This window comes from Amblyraja radiata, chromosome 34 (genome assembly GCF_010909765.2).
Source record: "Amblyraja radiata isolate CabotCenter1 chromosome 34, sAmbRad1.1.pri, whole genome shotgun sequence".
Taxonomy (NCBI): Eukaryota; Metazoa; Chordata; class Chondrichthyes; order Rajiformes; family Rajidae; genus Amblyraja; species Amblyraja radiata.
In genome coordinates, this window is record NC_045989.1 from 24,498,526 (window position 1) to 24,520,032 (window position 21,507).

Here is a 21,507-nt window from a genome sequence, read left to right on the forward strand (position 1 = left end):
TCCTCGGATATGGGACCCAAAACTGCTCACAATATAATATTTAATTACGTTAAGCATTAAAATGTTGCTTGTTTGCTAGGTCAAGCTGTTGGAAATATTTCCATATTTGACATTCGTAGAAATGAAACTGAGCACCATTTCTCCTGATAAATGGGTCTATCGGGTTTGGGAAGTGAGAGTGTAACATATTTCTTATTCAAATTTGCCTCAGCTATCTCTACGATAATAGATGGTTTTACATGCAGGCAGACCACTGCTCAGATAGTTGATATGAAGAATGGGGCTCCCAGACAAGTCCTTACAATAGCAGGTAATCATTAATGTACAGATGCTGAAAAGGCAAAGACATAATCTCTAGCTACTCTCTGAGCACTCTTTCACACAGTGCCTTGCTTCTTTGTTCTTATCAGAGCAAATTTGGCATCAGATAAATGGTGGTAATAATGATGAGTGTGGTACAGAGTTTGCACACCCATTCAACATCATGAAATTTGAAAGTGCCATACTCAAAACAAGATAGTTAGCTGATCCACTTAGAAGGGTGGGGTGTTCGAGTCTACACCTTGCTCTCTATATTCTACACTTACACCTCTATACTCGGGCAGCAAGGTGACACAGCGGTAGAGTTGCGGCCTTATAGGGCCAGAGACCACGGTTCAATCCTGACTACATACTCTAGATACATAGAAAATAGGTGCAGGAGTAGGCCATTCGGCCGTTTGAGGCAGCACCGCCATTCAATGTGATCATGGCTGATCATCCACAATCAGTTCCCCGTTCCTGCCTTCTCCCCATATCGCTTGATTTCGCTCGCCCCAAGAGCTTTATCTAACCCTCTTTTGAAAGCATCCAGTTAATCGGCCTCCACTGCCTTCCGAGGCAGAGAATTCCACAAATTCACAACTCTCTGTGTGAAAAAGTTTTTTCCTCATCTCAGTTCTAACTGGCCTACCCCTTATTCTTAATCTGTGGCCCCTGGTTCTGGACTCCTGTTGATTCACTTTTTTTCTCTCACATCGGTTGTTTCGACAATAATCGATCAGGCACCAGGTTTGCTTTAAACGTACGTTTATTGAGCAGGAGTCTTCACACAGGTTACAACCTAGCAAAGAGTCTAGCTGACTGCCCTTAATTGCAATGCTTTATATACATTAATGCCACCGTTTAGCCCCCCTCCCACATTACCCAAACAATCGACAGACCTGTACACAATGGGAGAGGTACAATGGTCATGATAACAGGCACATACACGAATGGGAGATGTACAATGGTCATGATAACAGGCACATACACAATGGGAGATGTTCAATGGTCATGATAACAGGCACATACACAATGGGAGATGTTAATTATTGGAACAATCCTAGAGCTAAGACAGGGAGTACACAATGGGAGATGTTAATTATTGGAACAATCCTAGAGCTAAGACAGGGACATTTCTCAGACATTCGGGAGCCAGTGGGTTGCATATTCTTCAGCCTTCTGAAACTCAGCCACCTCAATCAGACGAGTGCGGGGAAGATCAAAGTTGCGAATATGCAGCATCAGAAGGATAATGTGTATTTCTCAGGATCACAACTTCCTGAGACCTGCAGCCACATAGTCAGCAACTTTGGTGAGCAGACATTTTAAGTTTCAACCCAGTTCACCTGACCTCCATTTTCCCTTCACATAACCATTTTACAGTGCTGATTCAAGATTTATATTCACATTCCCCCCTTTTGCCATTTTTATGGCAACACTCACAGTCCATTTAAAAGTCCCATTCGCCGAATCTCGTAACCTTCTAGTTCCCTGGCCAAGGCTTCTTGGACCGTCCGACCCTTGTCCCCCAATTCTCCTTCCTCACTCACTTCATCGTTGTCGCTGTCGTTGGGGAATGGTAACAGTTTCTCCTGCTCACGATGGCCTAGCTGGTGCTCTTGACGCCATCCTAGATCCATTATAGCAATTGTCGTAGGAGTGGTTATTGTTCTTAGGTAGCGGTAAGCAGTTGGCCGGTGGAGCAAGAAGCATATCATAGTCGATGCTGACGGGCTTGACAGGGACCATTTCTTTTCCCTGGCACTTCACCAATCGTTCGGTTCTGCCCCATGCAGGGGATGGGGTAAACAGGGAGGTAACTGATGTCATTTGTGGATAACAAACCACCTGCCCCTTCCCGAATAGCTCGTTGTGTGCCTGGATGAATAAATTGGAGTCTTCTCGTTCCCCTCTCTTTCCTCGTTCGTTCCGTCCATGTTCAGGCTTTGTCCATTTCCAGCCAACACCGATTAACCCTGCAGTGGTCACCACTAATATGAATGCCACAAAGACCCTCATCTCAGCGATTTATTTCGTATCTGTGAAGACAAGGGAGGGAAAAAGAAAAGAACGTGCAATTTCATGGCAAAATTAATTCGTGCCCTGCTTCCCGTGGACTGGATCCCCCTCCCTGACCTTGACCTCCCCCCTTTGCTTGGTGTCACCAATCACTTTGCAATGGTGCAAATGCACCCATGCCGCTCGTCCTTCTACCTTTACTGCGGTGGGGGTGGTGAGGAGAACCTGGAAGGGGCCCAACCATCGAGGAGAAAGGGTGTCTTTACGAACCCAATTCTTAATCAACACATAAGAGCCCGGGGTGATCCGTCCATTAACGGGAAAATCTATGTCGCCCACATAAGCGGCCTTGACCTCCCCATGAATCTCACGCAGGGCCCTTGTAAGGGCAAGGACGTAAGAGACCATCTCCTCCGTCATGTGATGCAATGTCATTGTGGCCGGGATAATGTCTGTCCAGGGGGTGCGCAGAGGTCGGCCATAGATGATCTCTGCAGGAGACAACCTTGTCTTCCCTGCTGGAAGGACTCTGATCTGGAACAAAGCAACAGGCAACATTTTAACCCATGTGGAGCCTGATTGGTCCACCAGCTTGGCAAGCTTGGTCTTCAGGGTCTGGTTCAAGCGTTCCACCATTCCTGCAGCCTGTGGGCGATAAGCACAATGCAGCCGCTGAGTTACTCCCAGCTGTCGGCACAATTCTTTATTGATAGCGGCAATAAAGTGAGGGCCGTTATCCGAACTGATGGTGTTTGGAACCCCAAATCGAGGAACAAACTGCCGTAATAAAATAGACACCACCGTAGAAGCAGTACAATCAGTGGTGGGAAAGGCTTCAATCCACCTAGAAAACACATCAACAATAACAAGTACATGTTTATAACACTGACACTTAGGCAAATCAATAAACTCCATCTGTAAGGTTTCAAACGGAGCAGTAGGTAATGGAGTACGACCTGTCTGGCAGACAACTCCTTTACCTGGGTTGTGTGTCGCACAGGTGAGGCACCGTGCACTAGTTTGTGCTGCCAAAACCTTAAGTCGAGGATGCCACCATGCCTGTAAGAGAGCGTCTACTAGCAGGGTGGCCCCACAGTGAGTGGCTAGATGTAGGCAATCAATGACCCAGGTCGCTAACTGGTCTGTCATACAGGTCTGTCCGGCCGGCGTGAGCCACAATCCGGAATCAGCCTTCTGACAGCCCAGCTGCTCCCATTCTATTATAACATTAGCAGAGGCGTCCCCCTGTAAGAGCAATACATCATTTATGGTTGGCATAGGTTTCTCAGATTCAGACGAGCCCATATAAAGGCTTTTCACCTGCCTCATCATACTACCCACCACTTTAAATCTATCGCGTGAAGCACACTTAGCCGCTTCATCAGCCAACCTGTTACCGATTTGGACCGGGGAATCTCCTGTCGTGTGAGCCGCACATTTGCGGACACAGGACTGGCAACGGGGGCAGGCTGGTTCAACGGGGGTGCTCCACGGACTCCCCAAGGATATTCCTCTACCTCCTCCTCGTCGTCACCTCCCAAATCTATGCCAGCCACCGACTTACGTAAGTCTTTATCTACCTTGGCCTTATTTTGTCTCTCTCTGCTGACGATCCTTACTTTCCTTTGCATGCCTGCATTCTTGTTTTAGTACTGTCGCTGACTTCTCCTGACCCCCTTCGGTCAGGGGTATTCCTAGTTTCAAGGCATTACTCTGCCAACTGGCCGTTAAAGACCGTGCCTTTTCTCTGTTACAATGATCGATCCACAACTGAATGGCCTTTTTATATATATTTTTTCTATCCGTTTTCCATATTACACTTTGAGCCCTTGACAACACACCCATATCATTGGAACCCCCTTCAGGCCATTCATCCTTCCCCAGTTTATGAATGAGTCCTCCCGACATACGCCTAAAGGTCTCCTCCATTTCTGAATGCAAGAAACATAGCTGATGTAATGGCCGGTCTGGGTGACCACTGGTGTCCATACCATTACCCATTTTTAAACTTATAATATCACACACAATATTTCAGGGTTAACCGCGAGTCCTTGGTTCTGCCGTATCTCACTCGGTCACTTCAATTCCTGACCTTCGCGTGGAGGATTTCCTCTCTTAACAACCAGTCTAAGGCGGACTTTCTGTGAGATACGGAGGTACCTTGGTCTCGGTTAACACTCAATACTTTTTAATCCGACGATTCAATATACACTTATGCTATTACACACCAATATTTCAGGGTTAACCGTGAGTCCTTGGTTCCGCCGTATCTCACTCGGCCACTTTAAAGCGGACTTTCTGTGAGGTACGGGGTACCTTGGTCTCGGCTAACACTCAATACTTGTTAACTCTTTCAGGGTTAACCTAGAGTCCTTGGTTCCGCCGTATCTCACTTGGTCACTTCAATTCCTGACCTTCGCGTGGAGGATTTCCTCTCTTAACAACCAGTCTAAGGCGGACTTTCAGTGAGATACGGAGGTACCTTGGTCTCGGTTAACGTCTCAATACCAGTTAACTTCCTATACACAGTGCACTCCTCTTATATACCGTCCACGGTCCCCCTCTACGGGGTTTTTTTATCCGCTCGATCAGACTAGGATAATCCTCGAGACGGTCACACAAATATCACAACAAAATTTCAGGGTTAACCGTGAGTCCTTGGTTCCACCGTATCTCACTCGGCCACTCTAAAGCGGACTTTCTGTGAGATATGGGAGTACCTTGGTCTCGGTTAACACTCAATACTTGTTAACTCTTTCAGGGTTAACCTAGAGTCCTTGGTTCCACCGTATCTCACTCAGTCACTTTGAAGTGGACTTTCGGTGAGATATGGGGGTACCTTGGTCTCAGTTAACGTCTCAATACTAGTTAACTTCCTATACACAGTGCACTCCTCTTATATACCGTCCACGGTCCCCCTCTACGGGGTGTTTTATCCGCTCGATCAGACTAGGATAATCCTCGAGACGGCCCTATCCCAGTGCCCACAACCGGAACGTTCGGATGTCGTCCCACCAACTGATGCAAGTCAGCGAATTACCCTGCTACGCCGGGATACGAGGAAGGACCAAGAGGAGATTTAACTAAATCTACTCACTTGGCTGCGCACCCTTCACATCGATCCCGTCGTCCAGTGGATTCACTCGCCGGCTCGATCAGTCGCTGGTTGACATCCCACCGCTGCCACCAAATGTTGATTCACTTTTTTTCTCTCACATCGGTTGTTTCGACAATAATCGATCAGGCACCAGGTTTGCTTTAAACGTACGTTTATTGAGCAGGAGTCTTCACACAGGTTACAACCTAGCAAAGAGTCTAGCTGACTGCCCTTAATTGCAATGCTTTATATACATTAATGCCACCGTTTAGCCCCCCTCCCACATTACCCAAACAATCGACAGACCTGTACACAATGGGAGAGGTACAATGGTCATGATAACAGGCACATACACGAATGGGAGATGTACAATGGTCATGATAACAGGCACATACACAATGGGAGATGTTCAATGGTCATGATAACAGGCACATACACAATGGGAGATGTTAATTATTGGAACAATCCTAGAGCTAAGACAGGGAGTACACAATGGGAGATGTTAATTATTGGAACAATCCTAGAGCTAAGACAGGGACATTTCTCAGACATTCGGGAGCCAGTGGGTTGCATATTCTTCAGCCTTCTGAAACTCAGCCACCTCAATCAGACGAGTGCGGGGAAGATCAAAGTTGCGAATATGCAGCATCAGAAGGATAATGTGTATTTCTCAGGATCACAACTTCCTGAGACCTGCAGCCACATAGTCAGCAACTTTGGTGAGCAGACATTTTAAGTTTCAACCCAGTTCACCTGACCTCCATTTTCCCTTCACATAACCATTTTACAGTGCTGATTCAAGATTTATATTCACACTCCCACAACATCTGGAACATGTTTCCAGCATCTAGCGTGTCCAATCCCTTAATAATTGTATATGTTTCTATAAAATCCCCTCTAAATTCCAGTGTATACAAGCCCAGTATTCTTTCAACATAGGACAGTCCCGCCATCCCGGGAATTAACCTCGTGAACCTACGCTGCACTCCCTCAATAGCAAGAATGTCCTTCCTCAAATTAGGAGACCAAATCTACACACAATACTCCAGGTGTGGTCTCACCAAGGTCCTGTACAACTGCAGAAGGACCTCTTTGCTCCTATACTCAAATTCTCTCGTTATGAAGGCCACCATGCCATTCGCATTCTTCATTGCCTGCATGCTTACTTCCAGTGACTGATGTACAAGAACATCCAGGTCTCATTACACTTCCCCTTTTCCTGACCTGAGACCATTCAGATAATAATCTGCCTTCTTGTTCTTGCCACCAAAGTGGATAACTCATGGGCGCTGTCTGTATGGAGTTTGACGCTCTTCCCGTGACTTACGTAGGTTTTCTCAGGGTGCTCCGATTTCCTCCCGCACTCCCAAGACATGCAGGTTTGTAGGTTAATTGGGCTCTGTAAATTGTCCCTAGGGTATAGGATGGAACTAGTGTCCAGGGTGATGGCTGGTCGGTGCAGACTCGGTGGACCGAAGGGCCTGTTTTCGCGCTGTATCTCTAAACTAAACTAAACTTTGAATCTTCCCTCAAAAATTAACGATGCGTTTTAAAACTTGGAATTAAATGCACCTTAACCCAAACATAGAATATCAGTGAGTTACAGCATGTTTACACCCACAACGGTGCCTCAATTACATCAAATCCGTAAAAATTTCCAGAAGATTATCAGAAATATACAGACGTTATCAAAATTGTGGCAATGAAATGGAGCCCGAGTTACAAAACAACCAAAGCAGAGAATAAGCCCTAGCAAGGAGATGAAAAATAATTCCATATTCTCAACCTAGGAGCCAGAACTCAGCGGATTTGTAAACAATGACAAACCTCTAAAATATCTTCATCTGACAAGCAATTTGAAAGCATGGCTAATACGTTAATATCTTACTTAATCTCTTTGATATCATAAAAGAAATTCAAAAGAAGAATGTCCTAACAATCTTTGGTATTTGTAATGAATAGTTTATTTCATGTCGCCATGGTATGCCCCAGCATTACCTCTGTATAAACAAACTCTGGTCATTAGTAGAAAAATCTCCACCTAGGTTCCAGGAATGAGTAGGTTCCTGATTGTCATCATCTTGAGAATGTTTCTGGCTGGGTGTGGTGCTACCCATGAGTGTGTGTGTGGTGCTCTCTGCAAATTTGGTATTGACAAAATCCAACATGGGTGGCACAGCGCCAGAGACTCAGGTTTGATCCTCACCACGGATGCTCTCTCTACGGAGTTTGTATGTTCTCCCTGTGACCGCGTGGGTTTCCTCCGGGTGCTCAGATTTCCCCCACACTCCAAAGACATGCACAGCTTTTTGTGTCTAACTTAGACTAAAACAAATTCTGATCATATGTCCTTGCTATCAGCCTCTCTCTCTCTCTCTCTCTGTAACTTTGCCAACCATTCCGTCTGACGAATACGCCTCTTAAAATTGCTGATGGACGTTTTTAAATAATGTGCTGGCCTAATAATGAATAAAGGCCGTGAGAGTTTTTATACCATCCCAACACTCACCGTCTATCCATGCCACTCCCTCGCTCGTTAGCCTGCTGAGAAATGCCTAACACAGGAGGGTTCTGGGCAGAGCCCAGTGTGAAGCTAGCTTTCATTACTGTCCCTGCTGCTCCCACAACCAGCCTCTTTGGTGCCAGCTCCACACAACATCTCTTTGATATGAACAGAAAAACACACGTAAACACTCAGCTGGTGTTTTATTTTTCCGCCTATTTAATCAGGCACATTGAGCTCACCGTTAAAGCAGTGTGGGTGCGTGATGGTGGGAGAGCGTGTGGAAACTTTTATTATGTTTTGAACAACCCAATTAGTTATGGGCCGCTTGGCGTGAGGGGCCATCATCGTTAGCGGACAGCAGTGAATATTCACGGGATATCAAAACCATGAGAAGGCAATTACCTTTGTTGTTTTCAGAACTGCATGGGATGAAAACTAGATGAGGCTCACACCAGGGTCTCATCCATACCCCGTAACACTGCTCTCTCTCCCCATCCCCGCACACGCAACAAGGGCAGAGTCCCTCTGGTCCTCACCTTTCACCCCACCAGCCGGCAAATACAACACATAATCCTCCGCCATTTCCGCCACCTCCAACGTGACCCCACCACTCGCCACATCTTCCCATCTCCCCCCATGTCTGCCTTCCGCAAAGACCGCTCCCTCCGCAACTCCCTCGTCAATTCTTCCCTTCCCTCCCGCACCACCCCCTCCCCGGGCACTTTCCGTTGCAACCGCAAGAAATGCAACACCTGTCCCTTCACCTCCCCCATCGACTCCATTCAAGGTCCCAAGCAGTCGTTCCAGGTGCGACAAAGGTTCACCTGTATCTCCTCCAACCTCATCTACTGCATCCGCTGCTCTAGATGTCAGATGATTTACATCGGTGAGACCAAGCGTAGGTTGGGCGATCGTTTCGCCGAACACCTCCGCTCAGTCCGCAATAACCTACCTGACCTCCCGGTGGCTCAGCACTTCAACTCCCCCTCCCATTCCCAATCCGACCTCTCTGTCCTGGGTCTCCTCCATTGCCAGAGTGAGCAACAGCGGAAATTGGAGGAACAGCACCTCATATTCCGTCTGGGGACCTTGCGTCCTTATGGCATTAACATTGAATTCTCCCAATTTGGCTAGCCCGTGCTGTCTCCTCCCCTTCCTTAACCCTCTAGCTGTCTCCTCCCACCCTCCCATCCACCCGCCCTCGGGCTCCTCCTCCTCCTCCCCTTTTCCTTCTTTCTTTCCCCACCCCCCATCAGTCTGAAGAAGGGTTTCGGCCCGAAACGTCGCCTATTTCCTTCGCTCCATAGATGCTGCTGCATCCGCTGAGTTTCCCCAGCAATTTTGTGTACCTGGGATGAAAACACAATGGGGCAGCACTGCGGCGCAGCGGTAGACTTGCTGTCTTACAGCGCTTGCAGCGCCAGAGTCGCAGGTTCGATCCCGACTATGGGTGCTGTCTGTACGGAGTTTGTACGTTCTCCCCGTGACCTGTGTGGGTTTTCTTCAAGATCTTCGGTTTCCTCCCACACTCCAAAGACGTACAGGTTTGTAGGTTAATTGGATTGGGTTTGTATACTTGGTATAAGTGTAAATTGTCCCGAGTGTGTGTGTGTACGCTTGTGTTAATGTGCGGGGATCGCTGGTCATTGCGGACTCAGTGGGCCGAAGGGCCTGTTACCATGCTCTATCTCCAAACAAAACGAAAGCTAAAGACAGACACAAAAAACTGGAGTAACTCAGCGGGACAGGCAGCATCTCTGAAGAGAAGGAATGGGTGACGTTTCGGGTCGAGACACTTTTTCAGACATCTTCGGTGTAAACCAACATTGGCAGCTCCTTCCAACACAAAACTAAATCTAAACTAGACAGAACTTTGTAGACTGACCTACAACTGAAGGAAATTACTTAAAGCAGAGCAGTTTCACTTGATTAGCTTCTGTTGTGAAATCATCTCCTCAGATTGTGGGCCAGTCCTGTGTTCCAGGTGCAGGACTGAAACCTTTCTCCAGCAGTGGGTAAGTTTCATCTGGGAGGAATGTAGACCACCCTCTCCACAGTATTGGGCCCAGAACTCAGTTCAAACACTGACAAGAAACAAAATGGAAGCTTTAGGTGTTCTGTGGCACAATGAGAAGTAGTATTGATGAGGATGTTGCCGGGACCAGAGGGTCTGAGCTATAGGGTGAGGTTGAGTAGGCTGGGACACTATTACTTGGAGCGCAGGAGGATGAGGGATAATCTTATAGAGGTGTATAAGATCATGAGAGGAGAGGATGCACAGAGTCTCTTGCCCAGAGTAGGTGAATCGAGGACCAGAGGACATAGGTTTAAGGTGAAGAGGAAAAGATTTAATAGGAATCTCAGGGGTAACTTCTTCATACAAAGGGTGGTGGGTGTAGCTGCCACAGGAGGTAGTTGGGGCAGGGACTACGCCAGCATTTAAGAAACAGTTAGACGGGTACATGGATAGGACTGGTTTGTTGGGATATGGACCATATGCTGGGACTAGTGTAGCCGAAGGGCCTGTTTCAACACTCTATGACTCTATGACATGCAAAATCCCAATCATCGCTTGAGCTGGAACCCAGTCGGGCCAGTCTGTTGGGGTCAGGCTATCTTTAGTTTTAAGTTGAGTTTAATGTCACGTGTATTGAGGTACAGTGAAAAGCCTTTTGTTGTGTGCTAACCAGTCAGCAGAAAGACTGTACATGGTTACAAACGAGCCATTAACAGTGCAGAGATACAGGATAAAAGGAATAACGTTTAGTGCAAGATAAAGTCCAGTAAAGTCTGATTAAAGATAGTCCGAGGGTCTCCAATGAGGTAGGTAGTAGCAGGAACATCTTATGTTCAAGATAAAGCATTTTAAGGGCAAAGCAGAGAGGAGATTTGTAACAAGCAAGGTGAGTCTCTGATAAAAATCATTGTTAATCTTGTGTAATTCACTATGTGAGACAGAGTTTATGCAGTTCTTGACGAAACCTGTTAATGTGGACTTTGAACAGCTATCAATTACCTGAATATTCAGTTTCATCTTTCATAATCTGAAATTATGTGTTTAAGAAGGAACTGCAGATGCTGGAAAAATCGAAGGTAGACAAAAATGCTGGAGAAACTCAGCGGGTGAGGTTGCGTCTATGGAGCGAAGGAATAGGTGACGTTTCAGATTGAGACTCGAAACGCCACCTATTCCTTCGCTCCATAGATGCTGCCTCACCTGCTGAGTTTCTCCAGCATTTTTGTCTACCTGGCATAGGAGGTTGTATACATGCGGTTGAAGATACTCTTCATTGGCTGAGGATGATATCTGAATTAATGGATGCATTTCAAAATGTGATATTTGTTTTCTACAAGTTCACCGAGAAATCTTGGACATGACATAGTGGCTGGGATTTAGTTTAGTTTAGAGATACAGTGCGGAAACTGGCCCTTCGGCCCACTGAGTCCGAGCAGACCAGCGATCCCCACACGCTAGCACTATCCGAGGAGCAATTTACAATTATACCAAGCCAATTGACCTACAAACCTGTATGTCGTTGGAGTGTGGGAGGAATCCGAGATCCCAGAGAAAACCCACGCAGGTCACGGGGAGAACGTACAAACTCCGTACAGACAGCGTCTGTTAAGGGCAACACGGTGGCGCAGCGGTAGAGTTGCTGCCTTACAGCGCTTGCAGTGTCTGTAAGGAGGTTGTACGTTCTCCCCGTTGCTGTTTTGGGTTTTTCTCCGAGATCTTCAATTTCCTCCCACACTCCAGAGTCGCACAGGTTTGTGGGTTAATTGGCTTGGTGCATGTGTAAAATTGTCCCGAGTGTGTGTAGGATGGTGTTAATGTGCGAGGATCGCTGGTCGGTGCGGACTAGGTGGGCCGAAGGGCCTGTTTCTGCACTGAATCTGTAAACTAAACTCGACAGCACCCGTGGTCAGGATCGAACCCGGGTCTCTGGCGCTGTGAGGCAGCAACTCTACCTCCGCGCCACTGTGCTGCCCGTGAAGGTTGGTGGGTTACAGACTTTGGCCCACAAAGCTTGTGCTGAACATGATGCCGAGATAAACTGATCTCATTTGCCTGTACATGATCCATATCCCTCTATCCCCTGCACTTCCATCTGCCTGTCTAAAAGCCTCTTAGCACCACTGCTATGCCGATGACACTCAAATCTATGTAGCGCTATCACCAAATGACTATCGCCCCATAGATCTGCTGTGCCAGTGCATTGAGCAAGTCAAAGACTGGATGTGCCAAAATTTTCTCCAACTAAATAAGGACAAACGGAGATAATTGTTTTTGGTGCTAAAAAAGAAAGGCTTAAAGTAACCCAACACCTTCACTCTCTGTCCCTGAAAACTTCAAACAAAGCCAGAAATCTTGGGGTCATTATGGATTCAGATTTAAATTTCGACAGTCACATCAAATCAGTAACAAAATCGGCCTACTATCACCTCATAAACGTAGCAAGATTAAGAGGACTCATGTCAGCTCAAGACTTAGAAAAACTTGTACATGCCTTTATTACTAGTAGGCTAGATTATTGTAACGGTCTCCTTGCAGGTCTTCCGAAAAAAACTGTCAGGCAGCTACAGCTTGTTCAGAACGCTGTTGCTAGAGTTCTAACAAAGACCAAAAAATTTGAACACATTACACCAATTCTTAAATCCTTACATTGGCTCCCTGTATGTCAGAGAATTGATTTTAAAATCCTGCTGCTCACCTATAAATCACTACATGGTTTAGGGCCAAAGTATATCACTGACATGCTTCCACTATATAAGCCTTCTAGACCGCTAAGATCTTCTGAAACCAATCTGCTAGTGATTCCCAGAGTAAATACAAAACATGGGAAAGCAGGATTTAGTTACTATGCAACAAATAGCTGGAATAAACTTCCTGAAGATTTAAGACTTGCCTCAACTTTGACCACTTTTAAAACAAGACTGAAAACTTTTATGTTTACTTTAGCTTTCAGCTAAATCTTAACTACATTGCACTTTTAACTTTTGCACTTTTTATAATGCATTTTTAATTTTGCTTTTCTTTTCTTTTAGTTCTTCTATTTTATTTCATTTTATTATTTCATTTTATTGTATGACATGTTTTTATGTGAAGCACTTTGAGTCTGCCTCGTGTATGAAATGTGCTATATAAATAAAGTTGCCTTGCCTTGCCTCTTAAACACCACTATCGTATCTGCCTCCACCACCACCCCTGGCAGCGCGTCCAAGGCACCCTCCGCTCTCTCTGTGGCATTTGAAGAGATACAGCCCTTGTTCCAAAGGTCTTCATCAAAGGAAATAATCTCTTTACCCAGCTGTTTTATTCTTTTCAAATTACTAAGGAGCAATCAAAACTTCCCAGAAGCATTCCCATGCCAGTAAATACAAGGCTCTTTTATATATTCTCATAATAAAACCAGTGCGCTCTTGGTGACATCCTGTTGAAACATGCCCGGAACCCATTTCTTGGCTTTCTAAGGAGCAGTGCCCAGATTTACTGTATATACTGCGAGGCAGATACAATCTCGCTAGGGATTTGTATAACTACAGCAAAACGTTCACCTCTTCATGCTCTTGCTGCCCTCGGGGTGGGAAGAAGAAAGGAAGAGGAGCCGGTGGGCTGAGGGAGAGCTGAGAAGGGGAGGAGAAAGTAGGGACTTTCAGAATAGATCGGCCAAGTGTACGTTTGAGAATGGTCATGTTTATCTGGCATTGGGGAATACAAGATCTTTATTGTATTGGTTTATTAAAGTTATTAATGTCAGCATATTACCTTTAACAGACGTAATTAGAGGCATTTACTGACCTTTACAGAGGTGCTCCCACAATCCAAGCTGACTTATTGAAAACCAATATAAAGTAAGATGATACAGACTTTGTTTGATTAAAAATTGTCAAACTAAATGGATGTATCCAAATGAACCTCGATGTAAAGAGACAACTGTAGCAACAAGTTGCATTTATGTTATCTGACACGAAAACATCCAAGACACTTCACAACAATGAGGCCGGCACGGTGGGGCAGTGGTTGGGCGATTGCCCTACAGCGCCAGAGACACTGGTTCAATCCTGATTACGGGTGCTGTCTGTACGGAGTCTGTACGTTGTTCTACCCGTGACCGCGGTTTGTACGTTTTCTCCGGGTGCTTCAGTTTCCACCCACATTTCAAAAACGTACAGGTTTGTAGGTTAATTGGCTTTGGTAAAGATTGCAAATTGTCCCGAGTGTGTCGGTTAGTGCCAGTGCACTAACGGTGATGTTCGGCAGGGACTAGGTCTGGGCCAAAGGACCTGTTTCCGCACTGTATCACTGAACTAAAAACGTTCTCCCGTGACCCTGTGGGTTTTCTCCGGGTGCTCCACTTTCCTCCCACATCTCAAATACACGCGGGTTCGTAGGTTAATTGGCCCTCTGTAAATTGCCCAGAGTGTGTAGGACATAGAACTAGTGTACGGGTGATTGATGGTCGGTGTGGGGATGGTGGATTGAAGGACCACATTCCACACTGCATCTCGTGGCTACAGTTAAATTAAATCTCTAAACTAAAAATATCATCAAGTATTTTTTCAAAACATAGTTCACTTCTGTTTCTTTTCAACCCCACATCTGAAGTTAATTATTCAATTTGTATCTGGGTTTCATAGATTGTAGCAGATCTAGTTACGCTTTGTAAATCACAGTAGAATTTTGCCTTAGGGCAATATTAATATTTCAAGTAGGCAGGCATGTGTTGCTACTGGTAATACAATTATAATATAATATCACACAGTAGACAAATGCTGGAGAAACTCAGAGTGTGAGGCTGCGTCTATGGAGCCAAGGAATAGGTGACGTTTCCAGTCTCAATCTGAAACGTCACCTATTCCTTTTCTTCAGAGATGCTGCCTGACCCGCTGAGTTACTCCAGCTTTTTGTGGCTATTTGCGGAAAAGCAAGCCCTTTCTTTTATTAGGCAGGGAGCATAATTTGCAAACACAGGAAACTTCTCTTTTAAGTCGACAGGAATTGCTCAGAACAGCTGGGCGCTCAACAGGAAACCAAATCATGATATCTGACTATCTGATTCTGCCTTCGTGTGGTGTCTGTTTTGGCATATTCCTGGTCTGTTAACAAGCACGTGAGAACCAATTGAGGCTGGGGCATTCAACACTGCTGTCAGCCTTGCCACCGGTCCTATCCAATCTGATAACGACTGCAATTCTCCGCAATTGTGTTCGCTTGCGACAAGTCTGACATTTAATTTCTTTGGGGAAAACTGACGCATGTTGAAGCAGTTTATCGACCCCTTCAAAACCATGGGGTGACAGGGTGGCGCAGTGGTAGCGTGGCTGCCTTACAGAGACCCAGGTTCGATCCCGACTATGGGTGCTGTCTGTACACAGTTTGTATGTTCTCCCCGTGAGCTGCGTGGGTTTTCTCCAACTTCTCTAGTTTCCTCCCACACTCCAAAGACGCACAGGTTTGTAGGTTAATTGGCTTGGGTAATATTGTCAATTGTCGTGTGTGTATGTTCGTGTGTGTGTGTGTGTTCGTGTGTGTGTGTGTGTGTGTGTGTGTGTGTGTGTGTGTGTGTGTGTGTGTGTGTGTGTACGGGGTGATCGCTGGTCGGCGCAGATTTGGAGGTCTGACAGGCTTGTTTCCGCGCTGCATCTCTAATCTAAACTAAACTAAACTACACACCAGGCTGCATGATTTCATTCACAACAAACGTCATTCAAGCAGTAGCCAGCTGGGTGGATCACCAGCCTCAGACACCAGGGAGAACTCTGCCTTTATTCAGATAATGTGTAGGAAGGCACTGCAGACGCTGGTTTACACCGAAGATAGACACATGAATAAACAACCCCTCAGTCTCTCCACCTCTGCTGTACAATAATATAATAATAATAATAATAATAATATATCTTTTATTGTCATTGCACGTCAGTGCAACGAGATTTAGTGTGCAGCTCCACTGATGTACAAGAAAGGTAAATAAATACAATACATAAATAAGCAAGCTGAATTGATTGACGTGACCATCTGAGGGAGACTGTCCAAAGGGAGTGGGTGGGGGGGCACTCATTAGGGCCGGTTCAGAGCCGCTATAGCTCTTGGGATAAAAAGATGCACTGAGAAAGGTGAATGAGCACAAAGCTGCCAGCCCCGATGGCATCCCTGGCCGGGTGCTTAGGGCATGTGCTGGACAACTATCCCCAGTCTTCACCGACATTTTCAATCTGTCACTGGCCCAGGGTGTTGTCCCCACTTGCCTCAAGACATCAACCATCGTGCCAGTGCCCAAACAGTCAGCCACAGGGAGTCTCAACGATTTCCGCCCAGTGGCACTCACCCCTGTCATTGCTAAGTGCTTTGAGCGGCTGATCTTGGCTCACCTCAAAGCCAGCCTCCCCCCCACACTGGACCCCCATCAGTTTGCCTACCGGGCCAACAGGTCTACAGAGGACGCCATATCAGCGGCTCTACACTCTGCCCTGACCCACCTGGACAACAACAACTCCTACATCAGGTTGCTGTTCATTGATTTCAGCTCTGCCTTTAACACTGTCATCCCCACCAGCTTGATCACCAAACTCAGCGGACTTGGCATCTCCACCTCCCTCTGCAACTGGACACTGGATTTCCTCACCAACAGACCACAGTCTGTTAGGGTCAACAACCTCACCTCCTCCACTATAACACTGAACACCGGCGTGCCACAGGGCTGTGTGCTCAGCCCTCTCCTCTACTCCCTCTTCACCCATGACTGCATCCCTAAGTACGGATCCAACGCCATCATTAGGTTTGCTGACGACACCACGGTGGTAGGACTGATCAGTGACAACGATGAGTCAGCCTACAGAGAGGAGGTCCTGACAACCTGGTGTGCCAACAATAACCTCGTCCTCAACTCCAAGAAGACGAAGGAAATTATTGTCGACTTCAGGAAGGTCAGAGGAGACAGACATACCCCCATCCATATAAACGGGACTGAGGTGGAGCGCGTCTCCAGCTACAAATTCCTCGGGGTACATATCTCGGAGGATTTGTCCTGGTCCCTCAACACCTCCAAGCTGATCAAAAAGGCACAGCAGCGCCTTTACTTCCTGAGGAGGCTCAAGAAAGCTCACCTGAAGCTCACCTGTCCCCCCAGATACTGACCAACTTCTACCGCTGTACCATCGAGAGCATCCTGATCACCTGCTTCACGGTATGGTACAGCAGCTGCACTGTTGCGGACAGGAAGGCACTACAACGGGTGGTGAAAACCGCGCAGCACATCATCGGTGCCCCGCTCCCTGCCATGGATGCCCTCCACCGAAAAAGGTGTCTGAGACGGGCTGGGAAGATCATTAAAGACCCCTCCCACCCCAACCATGGACTGTTTGCCCTCCTCCCATCAGGGAGACGGTACAGGAGCCTCAGGTCTCGTACCAGCAGGATGAGGAACAGCTTCTACAATTATACCATCACATTGCTGAACTCGGAGTCCCGCCGATAGATTCCTCCGGTCCCTCCGTCCCCATTGTTTAATTATTATGTATTTTTGATTATTCTGTATCTTCTTTTTTTTTAAATTTCTATATGTACTACTACTACGGACTGACGCTAAACTGCATTTCATTGTACCCATACTCAGTATTTGTGCAATGACATTAAAGTTGAATTGAATTGAATTGAATTGAATAACGCTGGAGTAACTCAGCGGGCCAGGCGGCATCTCTGGAGAGAAGGAATGGGTGACGAGGGGGTCTGAAGAAGGATCTCGACCCAAAACATCACCCGTTCCTTCTCTCCAGAGATGCTGCCTGTCCCGCTGAGTTACTCCAGCATTTTGTGTCTGTCTTATTCAGATAATGTTCTCCTAGCCTTGGATTTATTAACTCATTTGCAAAGTGATCCATACAGTATTACTTGAAGTGCTCCTTCAATGCTGCATCGAAAACTCGGTCTTGGTTCTGGCTCCTGGTTGTGTCCGTGGCCTGATTTCTACTCGAGGTGACAAAACTCCTCTCGTTGGGTTTAGTTGCAGTACAGTTGTGTTTTTTTGGGTGAATTAGGTCACAACGCTGGAATGTGGACAATGAGTGCCTGAGTAATCGAATCACCAGATGATTTAAATCAAGTAACTGATATCATAATGTGCAGAGCCAGATAAAACAACACTTGCGGAAAACAAGTTCACATGAGGGGAACTCTGTCGCCAAGCTTATCTACGAGGATTGTTGATTGCTTGGTAACTCGACATGATAGAGATCCATTCACAGCGTACCAGAGACCCAATGTTAATAATATGATGCCAAGAAACTCGTCTCATGTTTATTAATGATAGGAGCACAATGAGACCATTCGGCCCATCAAGCCTTATCCACCATTCAATCATGGCTGATCTATCTTTCGCAGTCAACCCCATTCTCCTGCCTTCTCCCCGTAACCCCTGACACCCGTACTAATCAGGAATCTGTCAATCTCCGCCTCAAAAATACCCATTGACTTCCAATGAACCACCGATTCATCACCTTCTGACTTAAGATGTTCCTCCTCGTCTCCTTTCTAAAGGTGCATCCTTTTATACTGAGGCTATGTCCTCTGGTCCTAGATTCTCCCACTAGTGGAAACATCCTCTCCACATCCTGGGGGGCACAGCGATAGAGTTGTGTCCTTACAGCGGCAGAGACCCGGGTTCGATCCTGACTACAGGTGCTGCCTGAACGGAGTTTGCATGTTCTCCCCGTGACCGCGTGGGTTTTCGCCGGTTGCTCTTCAAAAAGACAGCTCATCACCCACCTATCATCACTAATTAAGGCAGGCAATAAATGCTGATCTTGTTTAACATTTAAATAAACAGTAAAATACAGCTCCTTTGGTTTTGTCCTTAAGAAATTTCTTTCAAACTCAGGAAAAAAGTCAAATTCAGGATAACGTTTACAGATAAGCCTCCATAGCTGAAAGCCCTGCCTGATGTATCAGTGAGGAAGTCCCCCCTCATTTCACTCCTGAGTTACCTAATCTCAGGTGAGATTACTATGCGTCCCTCAGCAGGAGTAAGGAACGGCAGGTCTTGTTCAGTCACTGTCCAGTGATTAGTTGAGATACAGCGCGGAAACAGGCCCTTCGGCCCACCAAGTCCGCACCGACCACCGATCCCCGCACATTAACATTATCTACACACACCAGGGACATTTTACATTTATACTAAGCCAATTAACCTCCAAACCTGTACCTCTTTGGAGTGTGGATGGAAACCGGAGATCCAGAGAAAACCCATGGGGTCACAGTACAAACTCCGTACAGACAGCACCCGTAGTCAGGATGTAACCCGGGTCCCTGGCGCTGTGAGGCAACAACTCTGCCACCGTGCCACCCATTTCTCCCATCATCTCTTCTCACAAACATGTCAGCATTCTAACTCGGCATGGTTGAAATTGGCCATGATGAGCCATTAGTCAAATAGCTTGTTGGCATCTCACCTCCATCTCACCAGTAGAGGTTGGTCATGCCTGACAAAGCTTCAGAGCTCTGCAGATCCATTGAAAGCAAAAGCCAGCTCAAGGCATCTCTTCAAAGGCTGGAACATTATCCTTGGTCGGTGTATAGAACAACAATGTTGGCATCTCCCAAACACTTTTGGCAGCCTGCCCCTTGAGGATTACGTTCTCCACTCTTCACAGAACCTCAAACAACAATTAAACCAGTGAAACATACTTTATACAAATACCCACTCCTCTGTCAGAGGCAAGGAATGTGAACAAACACTCTGAAGAGGAGATTTCTGAAGTAGTACACAAGAGGCAGACCACTATTGACTTACAATGAACTTACTGTGACCCGTGATATTGTTATCAGTGGGTGGACACGCTCCCTCACACACACCCTCATGCACAGGCACTCACACACACACACACACACACACACACACTCATACACTGGTATACACACTCAAACACACTCACACTGACACACACATACTGGTGTGTGCGCACACACACAGACACACAAAACTCTCTCACACACACACAAGCTCACACACATACATGCACACTCACTCTCCCGCACACACGCACATTCACACACACTCACACACACACATTTATACACACACACATTCATTCACACACACAGAATGGGACCAATATTTTCAATGAAATCTCACATGCCCAAACTAATTTTCCTTCACGCACGACACTAATACGCTTGGTCTCACCGATGTAAATCAGCTGACATCTAGAGCAGCGGATGCAGTAGATGAGGTTGGAGGAGATACAGGTGAACCTTTGTCGCACCTGGAACGACTGCTTGAGACCTTGAATGGAGTCGAGGGGGGAGGTGAAGGGACAGGTGTTGCATTTCTTGCGGTTGCAACGGAAAGTGCCCGGGGAGGGGGTGGTGCGGGAGGGAAGGGAAGAATTGACTTCAATTGAATTCAAGAATTGAATTCAATTCTTCCCTTCCCTCCCGCACCACCCCCTCCCCGGGCACTTTCCGTTGCAACCGCAAGAAATGCAACACCTGTCCCTTCACCTCCCCCCTCGACTCCATTCAAGGTCCCAAGCAGTCGTTCCAGGTGCGACAAAGGTTCACCTGTATCTCCTCCAACCTCATCTACTGCATCCGCTGCTCTAGATGTCAGCTGATTTACATCGGTGAGACCAAGCGTAGGTTGGGCGATCGTTTCGCCGAACATCTCCGCTCAGTCCGCAATAACCTACCTGACCTCCCGGTGGCTCAGCACTTCAACTCCCCCTCCCATTCCCAATCCGACCTCTCTGTCCTGGGTCTCCTCCATTGCCAGAGTGAGCAACAGTGGAAATTGGAGGAACAGCACCTCATATTCCGTCTGGGGTCCTTGTGTCCTTATGGCATTAACATTGAATTCTCCCAATTTGGCTAGCCCGTGCTGTCTCCTCCCCTTCCTTAACCCTCTAGCTGTCTCCTCCCACCCTCCCATCCGCCCGCCCTCGGGCTCCTCCTCCTCCTCCCCTTTTCCTTCTTTCTTTCCCCACCCCCCATCAGTCTGAAGAAGGGTTTCGGCCCGAAACGTCGCCTATTTCCTTCGCTCCATAGATGCTGCTGCACCCGCTGAGTTTCCCCAGCAATTGTGTGTACCTTCCAGAGGAGGTAGTTGAGGCTGGGACTATCCCAACATTTAAGAAGCAGTTAGACAGGTACATGGATAGGACAGATTAGGAGGGATATGGAGGAGGAGAGGAACAACCCCATTTAAAATTAATGTGTAGTAATGAATGAATAGGTTTATTGGCCAAGTATTCACATACAAGGAATTTGCCTTGGTGCTCCGCCCGCAAGTGACAATATGACATACAGTGACAGTTAGGAATGACACATAAAACATTAAACATTGATAATAAAACATTATTGATTAAACATGTGAATTAAATAAAATACCAGAGCAAATGGAGGATTTTTGGTTATTGAGTAGAGCTGCTACTTGTGGAAAATAGCTGTTTTTATGTCTATGTAAGGAACTGCAGATGTTGGTTTAAACCGAAGATAGACACAAAATGCTGGAGTAACTCAGTGGGACAGGCAGTGTCTCTGGAGAGAAGGAATGGGTGACGTTTCGGGTCAAGACCCTTCTTCAGATAC

General features: G+C 46.6%; 1 protein-coding gene across 1 annotated transcript in view; it reads left to right on the plus strand.

The window, feature by feature from the left end:
* Nucleotides 1–21,507, plus strand: part of LOC116991480 (peptidyl-prolyl cis-trans isomerase FKBP8-like) — a 67,642-nt gene that overhangs the window by 34,122 nt on the left and 12,013 nt on the right. The window lies entirely within an intron of this gene.